General features: G+C 45.2%; 1 pseudogene; it reads left to right on the top strand.

The window, feature by feature from the left end:
- Positions 1–357: 357 nt before the first annotated feature.
- Positions 358–10,908, top strand: LOC148524886 (EF-hand calcium-binding domain-containing protein 12-like; annotated as a pseudogene).
- The last annotated feature ends 7,248 nt before the right edge of the window (positions 10,909–18,156 follow it).

The raw sequence follows: 18,156 nt of genomic DNA on the forward strand, positions 1-18,156 counted from the left end.
CTGGCATAAATCAGGCGCATAGGCTCCTGTCCAATACCCACACTTAAAATAGTCATCGGTGTTGCTTTGTATGTGTGTTGCAATTTGTGATTTTTTTTAGTGAACCTAATTTGCGTTTGTGATCAAATTAGAGTCTAATGTTGTTTTGTGAAGCAGAACCGCTAAAACAATGATCCTGGACATGTTCAGCCGCTTACATATTTCTCCATTCCAGGACCAGCCCTAGTGTAAGCTCCAGAGATCAGTCACCCATGGAAATAGAAGAATAAGTAGGAGAATTTGTGGCACCGCTGCCTTTATGCTGCAGCGCACGTAACGCATGTTAGCTGCTCCAATGACATTATCCGGGATGAAACTATGCTGAATGTGACAATGGCTACAGAAGTCTCATTCCAGGACTTTCATCCACCAATGGATAATCACTTGACGGGGTATAAGCAGAGAGATCTGTCCCAGACTCGTTTCTTCAAGGTGGCCTGCAGGACGTTTGGACCTCCAAAGTCAAGGACACGACGCATCATTGCTCCCCCCATGGAAAAACTGCAATCTGGGTCAGTAAAGGTTACGGAACCATCGCTTGTGGCTTCTGGCAGCATCATTAAGTCAGAATCTGAAAGGATGGCTGAGATTGGAGAGACTAGTAACATCGGTCAGAACATTTCTGACTGGTTACTGGAAAGACAGAAGTTCAGGACCCAGTTGGACAGTATGGGGGGCATAGACAAATGGCTGCCTGGAAAACTGGACCTGACAGACCTAGAAACCAGGGTACAGGATAGGATGGATGAGAGAAGTCTCAAAAGCCGAATGTCCCTAGAAACCACTGAAGAAACGGTGGGTTCAGCACTTAGAAATCACAGTTTTCAGCAACTTTAGTCCAATCGACAGCCAAAAGGCAAACTTATCCTTCATCACCGGTGCAGCTTAAGGTGGGACTTAACCAGAAATGTGAAACACTTATCCTTATACTCTATGTAACTGCCCATTCAAATCTTTATAGTGTTACATGGGTATTTTAAACTGACATATGAATCTTCTCCACCACTCAGTGGGAGCTGCCATGTTGGTTTTGCTAAGCGTGTTTTACATACTGAGAGCTAAGACCATGTTATTATTACAGAAGGACAATATTCTTATTTATTAATAGGAGGTGTAAACAGGTAGAGGATGGTAAAACATAATGTTTATTTATTGACCCAAATCAGTCATTAAAAATGTGGGGTATACTTTAAATATGGTAAAGGGCAGTAAGCAATACACTATAATTTAACCACACACGCTTTAGCACTATATCCATTTCTGTGCACTGGAGTTCCACCTACACTGCTTCATCTTCTCCTGGCATCATTGCAGTTAAATTGGGGTCTAAGGAGCTGATTCAGACCCGCTCTCTAAGAAGCATTCGCTCGTTGATGGCGATGGTTCGCAATGTGCGCATGCGTATGCATCACAGTGCGCAAACTAGTCCGATCGATCGGGAAGCATACACTCGCAGACAGCCCAGCAGCGTGAGTGACAGGAGCAGCTGTTTGTGGGTGGTAACAGGGGCTGGCCACTAGAAATGGGGGAGTGGAGGTGCGAATGCAGTCATGCCCGAGTGTCTTAACGCCGTATCAGAGGCGTGCATAATTAACAGGCAGTGTCATTGTACTCGTCACCTGGTTGTTTTTTACACTGAAGTGCTCGCAGCGCTTGCAGTAGGGTATAGTCAACCTCAAGTGTTGCTTTCCCTTCCGATGGTACCCGATGTACCGATGGTTGCATACGCTTCCTGGAGATGTCGTGCGCTACTGGGTGTCTTAAGACAGGCTGGTGGGCGTCTGCATACACAAAACGATTGCACGCCAAGACATAGTGGGCGTGCTTATGCCTTGCCGTGCAATCGTCTGCCTTGCTGGTTGTGTGCCGAATTTGCATAGGCTGTGTGCGTGCGAACGCATCTAGCGAGCGAGTCTGAATTGAGCCCTAAGTACTAAGCCTTGGAGAGAGAGAAAATGGATGGAGATAAAGTACCGACCAATCAGCTCCTTCACTACATAATATTAGCACCACTTTGGGTCATATATTGAACGCTAACTCACCTGGTGGCACCCCAGGATCCTCCAGTATGACAATACAAGGATCAGCATTCCCTCCAGAAATTATTTTGGCACCCCCTCATACTAACATACACCCCAAGTAGAGGCAGCATTTCAGTTTACTGATTAAATCTTTGATTAAATAATTATGGGTTTTCAGGGAACTTGCATTGGCTGCACTGAGAATGCATCTGCTCTGGTTTGAAACATCTTTTCACTTTTCCCAGATACTTGTGATATCTGATATACCTCAACTAGATGATCCCTGTTACCAGATAACTATAGTATTTTGCTTCCAGCCATATAAAACTGAGGCAGGCGGTCACCGCATGATGAGGAGCTCGCAGTCCCGTGTGATCACACCCACCATCCAGCAGGCTAACCCAGAAGCCCTGGCTATCCTGGAAGGTTACCTGAATCAGTGCCGGCTGCGCTTGGTGGACCTCTATAACCAGACAGACAAGAGCAAGAGGAAGCAAATCTCCAGCCATGACCTGAAGACTGTGAGAAAAGAGGTGAAGATTTAAGAATGGTGGTTGGGTTGTTTGGTCAAAGGATAACTCTCTCCTAAGTTCTTATTTTCTCTTATTTATTACTTGTATATATAAATACATACTATATTTAAAAAACCTTCCTAATATAGCTATCGTATAGAAAAAGTGTATCCAGTGGTGCTGGCCCTCATGTAATAGGCTCCTCAGTTCCTGCATTCAACCTTGGATAGTTGAGAGGTTTATTGAACTGATCGCTGGACTGTAACGCAAGCCCTGCTCTTTCCTAGGCTAATTTTCCCATCAGTGACTTGCAGTTTGATGACCTGGTGATCTCACTCAGCAATAAGCAGCAAAAATCAAATCAACTACAAGGAGCTGTCAGTGGGACATTATTCCTAGAGGAAGAAGAACATGGAAGTTAGATTGCCTACCTGAATCCTCTGGCACATTCTCTTCATTTGATCTCACAAACGAAGATGAAGTATCTTCCCTCTTCTCTTCCTCCTACTGTATTACCTCTACTCTAGATCCTTTACCCTCACAAATCAGTAAAGCTCTGTCTCCTGTGCTTATCCCAACCCTAACTAAAATCTGTAATCTCTCTCTCTACTGGCAACTTTCCATCACTGTTCAAGCATGCAGTGATTACTCCTATTCTGAAAAAACAAAACTCTGACCCCAACACTCTCTCAAATTACCGTCCTATCTCCCAGTTCCCATGCCCCTCCAAGCTAATTGAGAGATTTGTCTACACCCGCCTCACACACTTTCTTAACTCACATAACTTATTGGACCCACTTCAGTCCGGCTTCCGTTCCCAACACTCCACAGAGACAGCACTGACTAAGGTAGTAAATGATCTGGTCACTGCCAAGGCTAAAGGCCATTACTCACTCCTAATTCTTCTAGATCTCTCTGCTGCTTTTGACACTGTTGACCACTCTCTTCTCATATACACACTACAATCCCTAGGTCTTAAGGACACAGCTCCTTCTTGGTTCTCTTCCCACCTATCTGATCGCTCTTTTACTGTTCGTTTTTCTGACTCTGCCTCCTCTTCACTAACTCTATCAGTTGGAGTACCGCAAGGCTCTGTATTAGGGCCTCTGTTATTCTCAATCTATACCTCCTCTCTTGGCAAACTAATCAGCTCTTTTGGATTTCAGCACCATCTGTATGCATATGATACTCAAATCTATGTATCTTCCCCAGATTTATCACCATCTGTACTGGTCCGTGTCACTGAATGTCTTTCTGCAATTTCATCTTGGATGTCATTTCGCCACCTGAAACTTAATATTTCTAAAACAGAATTAATTATATTTCCACCAGCCAATAATGGTTACCAAACTGATCTCTCTATCACTGTTGACAACTCGACAATCCACCCTGCCCCACAAGCTCGCTGCCTTGGGTGTCATCCTTGACTCTGAACTGTCCTTTGTTCCCCACATTCAATCTGTCTCAAAATCATGTTACATACATCTAAAAAACATATCCAAAATTCGACCATATCTCACACAAGACACTGCAAAAACTCTAATCCATGCACTTATTATTTCCCGTATTGACTATTGCAATAGCCTCCTTACTGGTCTTCCCAAAAACAGGCTATCTCCATTACAATCAATTATGAATGCAACTGCAAGGCTTATCTTCCTTGCCAAACGTTCATCGTCTGCTACCCCGCTCTGTCAGTCCCTCCACTGGTTGCCGGTTTTCTACCGTATTCAATACAAAATACTCTTACTTACACATAAGGCTATTAACCAAACCACACCAACATACATCTCTTCACTCATTTCTAAATATCTCCCTACCCGACCTCTCCGCTCAGTACAAGATCTGCATCTCTCATCCCCATGCATTACTTGCTCCCATTCACGGTTACAGGACTTTCTTCGGGCTGCACCCACTCTATGGAATGCCTTAACTCACACAATACGACTTTCCTCTAGTCTCCAATCCTGCAAGCGATCCCTTAAAACTCACCTCTTCAGGCAAGCTTATCAGAACCCAGAACCACCCACATAACCTTCATAGCCTCCATATGTAATTACATCCCCATTCACAGTCCCCACACAACCTCACACATCGTCTTTCTCTCACATCCTCATGACATTTGGCCGACATTCCGGTGTAAATGGGTCATGCAACTGTGCCTTCTGGCTGGACCAAAATGCAATATATAGCACCTATTCTTGTGTATCAATGCCTATTTCCCTATAGATTGTAAGCTTGGTTTTCTATCTAATGAATGAGAGACAAAGCTGAGAGCATGATAAGTGTGGTGGCTACGTCATACATCTATACATCACGGCTGTTAGTTTTTAGGTGGTGTTAATGGGAAATTTTCAATGAAATGAGTGGATAGTGATAACATGGTAGAAAACATGGTGTGACCATACTTACACTGCCCATGGCATGGACCATTATGCCTGTGGTAACGTCATCCTTTGTGGGTACAGAGAACAGATTGCTCCTTCACTACAAAAAAGCATAAGTACTGTTTTTGTTTGGGTGTAACGTGAGCTGCGATGCTGCGTATTTTGTGTCTCCGCTGGCCACGATCATGTTAAACATAAGTTTCCTCTGTCCTTGCAGATGCAGTGATGTATTTCCAGCCTCCCAGCGACCACAACACTGAGGGAGGCAATTCTCAGCCTGTGGTGACCCTCTCTGGGATGCTGGATGGCCTAGGAAGCACAAGAACAGAATCTTGGCCTGTCCACAGTGTGCAAAGCGGGGGGAGCGGGTCACAGTTTCTGCAGGTGCCCCCGGTGAGTTTGGAGGAAAGAAGACTCCTCAGCTATGAGGACATGGAGGACATTGGGAAGAACTACAGAGAGAGGAAGCGCAGAGTAAAGGTGAGGATACCAAAGATGGAGAGACGAAGGCATTGCCACCACTCCTGTTGTTACTGAACTACAAGTCTCAGCATCCTTTGCCAGAGAGTTATACTTCGTACAGGAATAGCAGTCATCACTGTCAGCGGCACTTACCCTTACCCTATATTGGGTGCAGGGGATGCGTCTGAAATTGGCATCTACTGTGCATTCACACAACTCATAATAGAACGCAACACAGCAAACCCATGAAACATCCACAAAATGCGCATCCATATTGTTGCCATCCATTTAGTATCCGTACTCAAAATGGCGTACCACTATGAATAGTGCGTATATTCGCATAGATGCATGTGCAACCCGCAACGCCTGCGCGGTCTGCAAAAAATCACTAGATGCGGCCGCCTACGAACCTGTGCATGGTTCAGGATCAGGCCCTTAGTGTCAGGCTTAGGGAACCTTGCGACAGCACAGTTAGAGCAGTGCCATTTGGTGCGCACTGGCAATGCTGCCGTGGATGCTCATTCCCTGCCTTCTACACGGGAAGGGGAAACAGTAGAGCTGGTGGAACAGTTCCGGAGACAGGGGCTGCAGCAGTATTACAAGATCCTGAGACTGTGCCAGGCCTATGAGGTTCCTCTCACTGAGAAGCTGCTGGAACGAGGTGAGGAACCAATTTTATAATGTGTGCTCTAGAGACTTTCATCTTGAATTGGGGATATTCCTGGTGCCAGGGTCCGATTCAGCTTTAGACAGGGAAGGCTGAGAGGTGCCTAAATAGGGGAAGCAGCATCTGATTGTAGCTGAGGGGAGGATGAAATGTATATAGTAGGGACACTATATTCTGTAACATAACTGGGAAAGCTATATAATGTACTACGTAAATAGGGGAATCACTTTTTTTATTTCAGTCAATCAAATACTAAAATATTATAGTATCCATGCAAACATATCTATCACTCAATGTACTGAAATAATTAAATTGAGACAAATATAACTTTAACAGTCCATTTAACTATGAATTAAAGACAGACTTTTCATATTTGCAAATTAATTTGAAAGTGCACCAGTATACATGGTCATCTGTATGATATAGCAGTGATTCCCAACCTCGGTCCTCAAGGCACACTAACAGTCCTGGTTTTGGTGATATCTATGCTAAAGCACAAATGGTTTAATCAAAATAAGGTACTAATTAAGGGCCTGATTCAGAGCCGCTCGTAAGCGGCCGCACGTTCGCTCCGAGCAATGTTCGCACATCTGCGCATGCGTATGGGTCGTAATGCGCATGCGCCACCCTGTCATTGCGGTTGGAAATCATGCGCTCTCAAAACAGCGAAGGCCTGCTAATTTGAGTGACAGAATGAGGCGTTTGTGGGTGGTAAAAGGGGAAGGTGCTTGAAAACGGGGAGTGGATATCCGAACGCAGGCGTGCCAAAATGTCAAAATGGGCGTTTAATGGGTGTGCATAATTAACAAAGCAGCGTCATCGACCACATCACTTGGTTGTCTTTTAGCCTGAACTGCTTGCAGTGATTGCGGGAAGTAAAACCTACCACAAGCACTGCGAGCAGTTCAGACGCCTTTCGATGTACTCGATTAATCTAATAAATAGCGGAGATGACGTATGATGCAAACGGCCAGGGGGCGTCTTTACAAAATAACGAGCACATGTTTCGTTCACCCGCTCAGACATTGAGGCGTCAACAGACCGCAAAGAGCGAGCGCTCAATTTAAATAGCCCACCCCTTTTTCTGAATGACCGTTCGCAAATAGCATCCGGCTCTGAATCAAGCCCTAAGTTCTTTGTGCTCAAGTATGGTTATCCTTAAAACCTGGACTGTTAGTGTGCCTTGAGGACCGTGGTAGGGAACCCCTGTGTTATAGGGTAACACGGTAATCCAGGCACCACCCATTACATAACAGCGTGTGCTATCATGAGCAAATAAATTACTTTTACAAACTGCAATAGGTCCCAGCAGCCCTAGGGGCCCCTGTATGCTGCGCAGGCTCTGGGCTGGTTATTTCATTACCCCATCATTGCAGTCACTGGAACACAAGTACAAACCACTCAGTGGACATAGGAATGTTTCTAGATCAAATTTTCAAAATTCAAAATTAGAAACTCTTCTGTATCTACTAATCAGATCTCACTGGTGGTGAGCGTGGAACCATTCTAATCAGACCTCACTGGAGGTGAACGTGGAACCATACTAATCAGACCTCACTGGAGGTGAGCATGGAGCCATATTAATCAGTCCTTACTGGAGGTGACCATGGAACCAAACTAATCAGACCTCATTGGAGGTGAGTGTGGAATCATACTAATCAGACCTCACTGGAGGTGACCATGGAACCAAACTAATCAGACCTCACTGGAGGTGAGCATGGAACCATTCTAATCAGACCTCACTGGTGGTGAGCGTGGAACCATACTAATCAGACCTCATTAATGGTGAGAGTGGAACCATACTAATCAGACCTCACTGGAGGTGAGCGTGGAACCATACTAACCAGACCTCACTGGAGGTGAGCGTGGAACCATACTAATCAGACCTCACTGGAGGTGAGTGTGGAATCATACTAATCAGACCTTACTGGAGGTTAGCGTGGGACATACAATTGTGTCTGCATGGTAAGATGTAGGTAATACTGTAACACAGCCTATAAATCTCTCCATATTGTCTGTGCCTCTATAAACAGCATTATTATATCCCGGGGACAAACTGATCACCTGCGGACCAGGGCACCAGCTGCCGCTTCGCCAGCCCGGAACAGTAACCATGTCCAAGGATAAATTCAAGGGAAAGAGCGGAGCATCAGGGAGTGATGCCCAGGAGAGCGGGACAGTGCCACATTGACAGCCAGGAACAGCAATGAGGCCCAAGGATAGGTCCATGAGAAAGAGCAGTGTATCAGCGAATGATCCCCAGGGGACAGAGAAGGTGCACACGGTTAGATCTCCTGGGAGCAGGTGAGTTGCCGTACTGTGTCAGGTCATGTGATACTCAGGATGCTGGCACTATGCTCTTTGGCAAAGGGGACACATAGACATAATGTATAAATGGCGCAAACAATCTATACCTCTTCCCACTAGGGAAGGGTGAAATGCCCCCCACAAATATACGTCATGCTAAAATTTAACATGACCAGGTGACCCCCATCCATATGTTGGCCACAAAGCACCTTCACCCCCTGCTATTATATGGAGACAAATACCCTCGGTGAAATATATTCAGAAACATTCTGTATATGTACATGCCTTAAACATAGCACAGGAGTATGGCAATGTTTCAATTAAAGTTTCAACAACAGTATGACATTTGGGGAACATGTCCAGCCAATGCGAGAGTCCCACCCTGACTTTCCAGAAATCAGAAAACCACCTAAGAAGTCTACAGTTAGTGGAGATAGCTCTGTTGTCCCATAAGGGATGAACCAATACTTGATCCAAGTCATTATTGTGGAAAGGGAACCCTAGCTGGGGCACAGGTTGAAGCCGTGTTCAAAATCACGGGTTGGAGCCATGTTGGAGCCCGGGCTTATGTCTGAAATGGGTATAATAAACTTTTTATCTCTTCTTCCCCTGGAATAGACAGAAGCTCTTTCACCTGCCAAGTCACCATTGCTGTTCTTCTGCAGCTTGTAGACAATATCATCACTGACCTCTTCCGATCCGCCAATGAGCTTAGTAGGGTAACCCAGGAAAACCCTTTCTGACCACAGCGTACCTGGCTTAGACCCGGGAAAATCCCTGGTCATGACCACGGCCACGGACCTGGGTCACATAACCCAGGTTGAACTATTCACACTGACACATGACCTGTTTTTTTTCCCCGGGTCCTTGCCTCGGTGTGAGAGGGATATTAGTTGTAGCTTTACGTTTAAGAAAGTTATACCACTCTCAGACATACTTTGCTTAAGCTTCAACAGGGCTATGCGTTACTGTTAGTTTTGCCAAATAAAACATGGGAATTCCCGGGTGAGCAAACCCATAGCCCCAGATGTAATAAAATTGGCGAGACCTGGAGTGGCTGTTATAAGTTAGAGAACACAATCATCTTTATCAAATTGACTTGACCCAAATAAGATTGGGGGAGATTGTTTGTCATTTCTTGAATGGAAGTTTTGTTTCAGGGTTTTATGTTACTTGTATTCTTCTTATTCAATACTTCCTCCATTCTGTTTTGTATTTCCTAGCGATGGCCCGTATCCTCGGGAAACCTACGTCAAATGGGTCAGGACTAAAGTGAGGGGCAAGAAAAGAGTGAGGTTAGAAACTCTGAGATGTTGGATGACGTATGAGCAGTTTCAGGAAATGATTGGGTGAGTTGTGGGAGGACAAAGGGGTTCAGAGTCCTGGTACAAAGACTGATCCGTACATGTCATTCAGCACGGCCACTGGCCAGAATACACCTGCCCTCCATATATAGCGACACTTTTACCAAGACAAATCTAGCGCACGATTCCCAAGCACATTCAAAAAGGGAACCAAACACCCCTCGGCGTCCCTTCAGTTGCTGCTGGTAACAGAGGTACCATGGTGGTGTTATACCTCCCAACTGCCCGCAGAGGGCGTACTTGCCTACTTTCAGCTCCCTCCTTCCGGGAGGGAGTTGTCAGGCTTCCACAGCGGGGAGGGGTATCCCATCTGAAAGAGGGCGTGATGCGTGGATGATACTCTATTGGGGGTGGAGCATAGGGACGTGACCGCAATCGCGTCAACATGGCGCCCGCCCCCTCTTCACAGTGCTGAAATTGACGGTGGTGGGGCCACAATGACACGATTCAGCTCAAATCGCGTCATCAGGGCCCACGGGGGGAGGGGTAGGCGGCCGCCGGGAGACTTTCCTGCCTTTCTGGGGGGCCGGACGCGGCACTGGATTTTCAGGAAGCTTCTGGCCGAATCGGGAGGGTAGGCAAGTCTGACATAGGGACTTTCCCCTCAAATCGTGACAGTACTTTTTTACTTTTCATATAGACCCCACGCATGGGGGTGATGGTGCAGTTCACCATCTTCTATAACATATTAAAAAAATATATATATTTTTTTCAGATTGTTTAGTTTTGATTGGATTAGAATAAGAAACTGAATACAAATTTGAAAATAATTTATGGACTATAAATAGCATGAAGTGAGCCTATTGGTTAGATCACCGACAGTTTCTAGTTATGTTCTACTAAATGCAATCCTTCCCTATAACCCCGAGCTATGTATGTGCGGAAGAAAGAGGCCCCGCCCATCTCCAACATGACCTTGGCGGTATCTTTACTAAAAAACGTTCTCAAAACATCTCAATATGTGGAATATATAATACTATTATCCCCCTTTATTCTTTATTATGTTTAGAAACCTGAAGCGGCGGTTCTTACATCGGATGACAATGCGTTTTGGCCAGGACACCTTGACAGGACATCTATCTGCTGAAAGCTGCTGAGAGAGGCTCAAACCCATCACTGACTAGGAACCAAATCAATCACAGAGGCTAATGGGGGGTATCCACTTAGCAACATACAAATGACAGCACGATTGCGACATTGCAATCGTGCTGTCGTTTGTATAGCTAGTGATGTGCCTAGACTGAATGTTCACTCGTTCAGTCCTGGCACATTCCTCATCCCCACACATGCAGAACCTGACGTGATCGTCAGGTTGACCTGCATGTACGGGCGATGTCGGATGTTGGAAGCGACCCGCGGGCACGCGCATCGCGGGTCACTTCCGTCCAAAACATCCCCGATGCATGCGCGATTTACAAGCGATTGCACGATAATGACATCATTATCGTGCAATTGCTTGCTTAAATCGCTTAGTGGATCCCCCCTATAAGACCTCTCTGAAACGTCTGTGTTGTCTAAATGTAATAAAATCAGAAGTTACATTTGTTATTTTCGTCACTGTTTATGGTGCGGGAGGTGGAGGGCCTACGAAATCTAAGGCGATGTTGGGTATTAGTTATTAAATAAGGAATGTAATGAGTTAATTGAATGACAGAGACGGCACATAACCCAGGGCGCCCTCTGGCTTTGATTGGTTGCTATAGGTTATAGCACATTTTCTACCCAATTATCTATGCGTCAGATTTCATAAACGCCCCTCAGTATGTGTAATAGCAACTGCCGCAAGGAATATCCAATCACATGTACCGGTTATGATTATGAAGCTATTATATGTGGCACTACCTCAGCTTTATGTGTACGACCGCACGGCTGCCTCGATGTTTGTCTAGTGCGCATTCACACGAGGGAGCCGGCTCCTTCGTGCGCATGCGTGAGACCCGCTACGACCGACAGCGCCGGTCATAGCGGGTCTCTTTCCAAAGAGGGCGAGCTGTCGATGTTGATTGACAGCTCACCACATTTGGAAGGCGGGCCGGGGGGGTGGCAGCCCAAATGGAGGCATTCCCATGGGAACGCCTACCATTTGGGGGAGGCCCCAGAGCTTCCGGCTCTGACAAAGCCAGAAGCTCTCCGGGGCTTACGACAAGTGAGACCCTACCCTAGGGTCTCGTCGTAAGCCCTGATGGTCGCGATGGTCTATGACCATCGTGACCATCACCCTAGTGGTCATTAGAGCTGTGGGTGTAAACCCACAGGCTAACGACCGAAACAGAGGTGGGCGGTCAGGATGCAAGCGGCCGCCCATTTTCTGAGCGACCGCTTGCATCCTCCGACCGCCTCTGAATGAGGACCTCAGTCTCTAGCTTATAAATGCCCATAAAACATTTGTAATTAGGTTTCCTGGGTAACTATGAACTGTATAAAAATTGGAAGACAACATTGACCATCTCAGCATTAGACAATATTTTTACAAATGCACTAACCTGGCCTGAATTAAATGCAGTCCCAGTTATTATAAATGGAAAACATACAGGACAGATGGGAATAGGTTCTCACAAGTGACTTGGCTCATTCGGGAAAAGGTATCTATAGTGCTAATGAGAACATGGCACAGTGTGACCCAGGGAAAGCATCGTATTGCTGTGTGCGGTCAGGGAGGAGAGTCTTTCCCCTTTGATGGGAAATAAGTAGCTGCCACACTGGAAATCCCTTCTTTTTTCTGGATCAACACTTTTATGGAGCGTACACACTAGACGATATGCTCCCTGAGCGATGTGTAGTGTATCCCCGGCAGGGTGTGCTCTATGTCGTTCATGACATTGAGCACACCCGCTGAACGATATCTTTAACAATATCATTCAGCGCCGGGCTCTCTCCCCCATTCCCCAACATACAGCAACCTGACGACATCGTCAGGTTGGCTTGCATGTTTACTCGATGAACGATAATGACGAACGACCCACAGGAACGCGCATCATCATTATCGTTCATCATTTTGGTGTTAAAAATGGATGATAAAGTGGACGACTGAACGATACATTATCGTTCAGTCGTCCACTTTAATCGCCCTGTCTGTACGCACCTTTACACTAAAGGTTCCCAAAATCCGCCATTACAGTCCAGGTTTTAAGGCAGAGATGCAGACATTCTGGCTGCCCCTTCCGGGAGGGGGCAGCCAGATCAGCAAAATCGGGGGGAGTCGTCGGCTGCTGTGGGCGGAGCGGGGGCGTGGCCATGTGCTCACGTCATTTTGCCCCCGCTACACAATGCCGATAATCCTGACACTGTAAAGCAGGGGGCGGGGCCAAAATGACGTGATTCGGCATGAATCGCGTCACAGGCCCCCACCAGGGATTTTCATGTAATCGCAGGGGGGGTGGCAGGAGGGGTCAGCAGCTTGCGGGAGGCTTGCCTGCCTTCCTGGGAGGCCGGGAGGCAATTTTTGGGAGGCTCCCGACCAAATCAGGAGGGTAGGCAAGTATGTGTTAAGGATAACCATGCTTGAGCACAGGTAACTTAATTAGTACCTCAGTCAATTTGATTTAACTATCTGGGCTCAAGCATGGATATCCCTAAAACCTGCAATGTAATGGTGGAGTTTGGGAACTTCTGACCTACACAATGTATATAAGGTTGGAGATTATGCGCCAATCAGCCTCAGTACCTATGAAACGATGGTGGAATGTGTTTGCAGGGGTAGGCGACGTGTGGCACTCCAGCTGCAGTGGAACCAGACATCCCAGCATGCCTTGCCAAAGTTTTAGCATGCCTTTGGCCTAACAGCAAAACTGTGGCAGGGCATGCTGGGATGTGTAGTTCCACAGCACATGTCGCCTACCCCTGGTCTAAGGAAAGCTGAGGGGGTTACAGCTATAAAGAAGATAACATTTAATAAACCATATATCAGAGTTTCCCAAACCCCGCCATTACAGTCCAGGCTTTAAGGATATCTACAAGTCCAAATGACGAGTCCAAATTGACTGAGGTACTAATTAAGTCGCCTATGCGCAAGCATGTATATGCTTAAAACCTGGACTGTAATGGGGCAGTTTATTCCTATAACAAAGGCAATCAAATATGGAATTGTTATCAAGTATTTTGTTATTCTGAGGATGATCATGATTTCTTCAGTCATGTTTTAATTACTGATAAACGCGCCTGACAAAAGTGTTTGGAGTTATTTTAAGACCATATTTACCCACCAATTGTCTATTGCTCACTTTCTCAAACTCGGTCCTCAGGACCCCAAACAGTGCATGTTTTCCAGGTCTCCTCAAAATCAATAGTGAAATAATTATCTCCACCTGTGGATCTTTTAAAATGCGACAATAAGTAATGACTACACCTGTGTACATGCTGGGTGACCTGCATAACGTGACCTGTGTGGGGTCCTAGGTTACACACACACACAGATATATATATATTATTTGTTACATACACAATTCCTTTAAGGTTTACTTTTATCTATCTAATAAACATTAATATATTAATTAACTTAATTATTTTATTAGAAAATGAAGCAAATGACCACGATACTGACGTAAGTGTGTTTTATTTTTTGAACACGTTGCATGTTTTTTGTACTGGGCATATGTCGATTCGGTTGGATTTTGCACTGACGCGTCCTTATGCTTTCAGAGGTGCAAAGGAGGAGGGAGGAGGCGTGCAATATATATATATGTATTAGAGATGTGCAGGTCCACTTCCCAGAGAACCGACAACAACCGAATTTAGGGGTACTGAGTCCCGGTTCGGATCTTCCCACATTTTGTAGCTCGGATTTTAAAACCAAACTTGGGTTTTGGAGTGCATGCTAATAGGGGAAAATTACGTCATTTTAGCTGTGTTTTTAATTATTTTTTCCTTAAAATACACATCCAAAATCAAAACCAAAACACAAAGATGAATCCGGATCGAAAACCAAAATGCGGGAGCATGCACACATCTCTAATATACTGTATATAAAATATATATATATATATATATTGCCTTGATGATAATGATGACAATCAGCAGACACTTCCGATTGGCTAAGTGTGTCTTCCATGATCCCTTACACTGATACTCTTAATTTAATGTTGTGGCTGTTGCTATCTATTTGTATTATCTATTAGATATTTGCAATTTCAGGGAGCAGATTCTAATTTAATATTTTTGAATACATCGGATGATTGTGTTTAATTGGACTTTTTGCACTTCCATTCCCTTCAACAATCCATCTCTCCAAGCGTAAGGAGGTGCAAATATCAAATCTACATAAGGACATTAGCATTCACTTATTTTTTTTGTTTGCATGTGTGCATTTTTCACACCAAGTATGCAGTCATTTGCCCAATTTATAATATAGAGTCAGGTGCATAAATATTGGGACATTGACAGAGTTTTCATATTTTGTCCTCTATTCACCACCACAATGGCTTTGAAATTAAACAAACAAGATGTGCTTTAACTGCAGACTTCAGATTTAATTTGAGAGTAATTACATCCAAATCAGGTGAACGGTGTAGGAATTACAACGGTTTCTATATGTGCCTCCCACTTTTTAAGGGGCCAAAAGTAATGGGACAAACTAAACAATCCTAAATCTAACTTTCACTTTTTAATACATTGTTGCAAATTCTTTGCAGGCAATTACAGCCTGAAGTCTGGAATGCATAGACATCACCAGATGCTGGGTTTCATCCCTGGTGATGCTCTGCCAGGCCTCTACTGCAAATGTCTTCAGTTCCTGCTTGTTCTTGGGACATTTTTCCTTCAGTTTTGTCTTCATCAAGTGAAATGCATGCTCAATCGGATTCAGGTCAGGGGATTGACTTGGCCATTGCATAACATTCCACTTTTTAGCCTTAAAAAACTCTTTGGTTGCTTTTGCAGTATGCTTCGGGTCACTGTCCATCTGCACTGTGAAGCGCCGTCCAATGAGTTCTGAAGCATTTGACTGAATATGAGCATATAATATTGCCCGAAACACTTCAGAATTCATTCTGCTGCCTTTGTCAACAGTCACATCATCAATAAATACAAGGGAACCAGTTCCATTGGCAGCCATACATGCCCACGCCATGACACTACCACCACCATGCTTCACTGATGAGGTGGTATGTTTTGGATCATGAGCAATTCCTTTCCATCTCCATACTCTTCTCTTCCCATCACTCTGGTACAAGTTGATCTTTGTCTCATCTGTCCATAGGATGTTGTTCCAGAACTGTAATGGCTTTTTTAGATGTTGTTTGGCAAACTCTAATCTGGTCTTCCTGTTTTTGAGGCTCACCAATGGTTTACATCTTGTGGTGAACCCTCTATATTCACTCTTGTGAAGTCTTCTCTTGATTGTTGACTTTGACACATATACAAATACCTCCTGGAGAGTGTTCTTGAAGAAAAGAAGAAGTTCTGAAAAGGAGTAGAGGCAGACGGCAAGGGAGAAGATGTCAGGAAGAAGAGAGAAGAGCTGTCAAGATCAAGCAAAGAGGAGCCATCCAAAGCAACAATCAAAGACAACACCATTGACTGGAAGAGGCCAGGAGACTGTGGGTGAAGCTGAAGAAGTCCTGAAGTCCTGGCCAGTGGACGGCTCTTGCTCTAGGCCTAACTCCCCCTTCAATGCATCCACATATTGGGCAAAAGTCCCAAGCCAAAATGTTGTACATGCCCGTGAAGGGCTGTGAAGCACCCATGAGTATTTACCCACTAGGGCTCTGCACTAGTGCTGGCCTGTTTGGTGGGCAGAGTACTAGGATTCTTAATAAATTTTTGCCCTGCACCCTATGCTCCAGGGAGGTGATTTCCAACCTTTAGATGCCTCAGACCCATGGCGACACCCGACACCATTTTCCCACCAAAACATCTGTTTCCCCACCAAAACAGGGCACCCATTGACTTTAATAGGTAGATAAAAGGAGTAACCCTTTATAGGCCAAAATAGTTCAATTGGCTCTAATAATCTTCTTTGCAACTATGTTTCCCAGCAGTCAGGTTTCCTTTACAGCTGTTCAGCCTGGTATTGATTATGTTGATACTTTTCTGTGACTTAATTGTACTTTCTCGATTGGGTCCATCTACAGCCACAAGCTGGGTGATTACTGTCACTTGGAGAAATTGTATCTTTACTAATATAAGAATGTTGTGTCTGTCTATATGTTCCAAGTTGGCGCAAAAACTACTGAACTGATTTTCATGAACTGCATCAATTTGTAGTGGAAATTCCTAGAAATAACCTGCACTTTGTTTCATCTTCATCCGTCAAGTTAAAGTTGAGCAATAACATAAACAAAATTATTTGACATATTCAATGTAAGAAAGAAGTGTGTTACCAAGCGTGCGGCTGGTAAGGGGTGGGGGGAGAGCTGCTTTATGCCTGCGGTCACTTGAATAGGATAGGCTACATAGCAGTCTGTGCACAGGGCACACAGTGACATTGGTGTGAGTGGTGGGTGAATAGGATAGGCTACATAGCAGTCTGTGCACAGGGCACACAGTGACATTGGTGTGAGTGGTGGGTGAATAGGATAGGTTACATATCAGTCTGTGCACAGGGCACACAGTGACATTGATGTGAGCGGTGGGTGAGTAGGAGAGGTTACATGCAGTCTGTGCACAGGGCACAGTGACATTGGTGTGAGTGGTGGGTGAATAGGAGAGGCTACAAAGCAGTCTGTGCACAGGGCCCACAGTGACATTGATGTGAGTGGTGGGTGAATAGGATAGGTTACATAGCAGTCTGTGCACAGGGCACACAGTGACATAGTTGTGAGTGGTGGGTGAATAGGAGAGGTTACACAGCAGTCTGTGCACAGGGCACAGTGACATTGGTGTGAGTGGTGGGTGAATAGGAGAAGTTACATAGCAGTCTGTGCACAGGGCACACAGTGACATTGGTGTGAGTGGTGGGTGATAGGATAGGTTACATAGCAGTCTGTGCACAGGGCACATAGTGACATTGGTGTGAGTGGTGGGTGAATAGGATAGGTTACATAGCAGTCTGTGCATAGGGCACACAGTGACATAGGTGTGAGAGGTGGGTAAATAGGATAGGTTACATAGCAGTCTGTGCACAGGGCACAGATACATTGGTGTGAGTGGTGGGTGAATAGGATAGGCAACATAGCAGTCTGTGCACAGGGCACACAGTGACATAGGTGTGAGAGGTGGGTGAATAGGATAGGTTACATATCAGTCTGTGCACAGGACACACAGTGACATAGGTGTGAGAGGTGGGTGAATAGGATAGGTTACATAGCAGTCTGTGCACAGGGCACACAGTGACATAAGTGTGAGTGGTGGGTGAATAGGATAGGCTACATAGCAGTCTGTGCACAGGGCACACAGTGATATTGGTGTGAGTGGTGGGTGAATAGGATAGGTTACATAGCAGTCTGTGCATAGGGCACACAG

The sequence above is a fragment of the Taudactylus pleione genome, unplaced genomic scaffold (genome assembly GCF_031769625.1).
Source record: "Taudactylus pleione unplaced genomic scaffold, aTauple2 ptg000115l, whole genome shotgun sequence".
Lineage (NCBI taxonomy): Eukaryota > Metazoa > Chordata > Amphibia > Anura > Myobatrachidae > Taudactylus > Taudactylus pleione.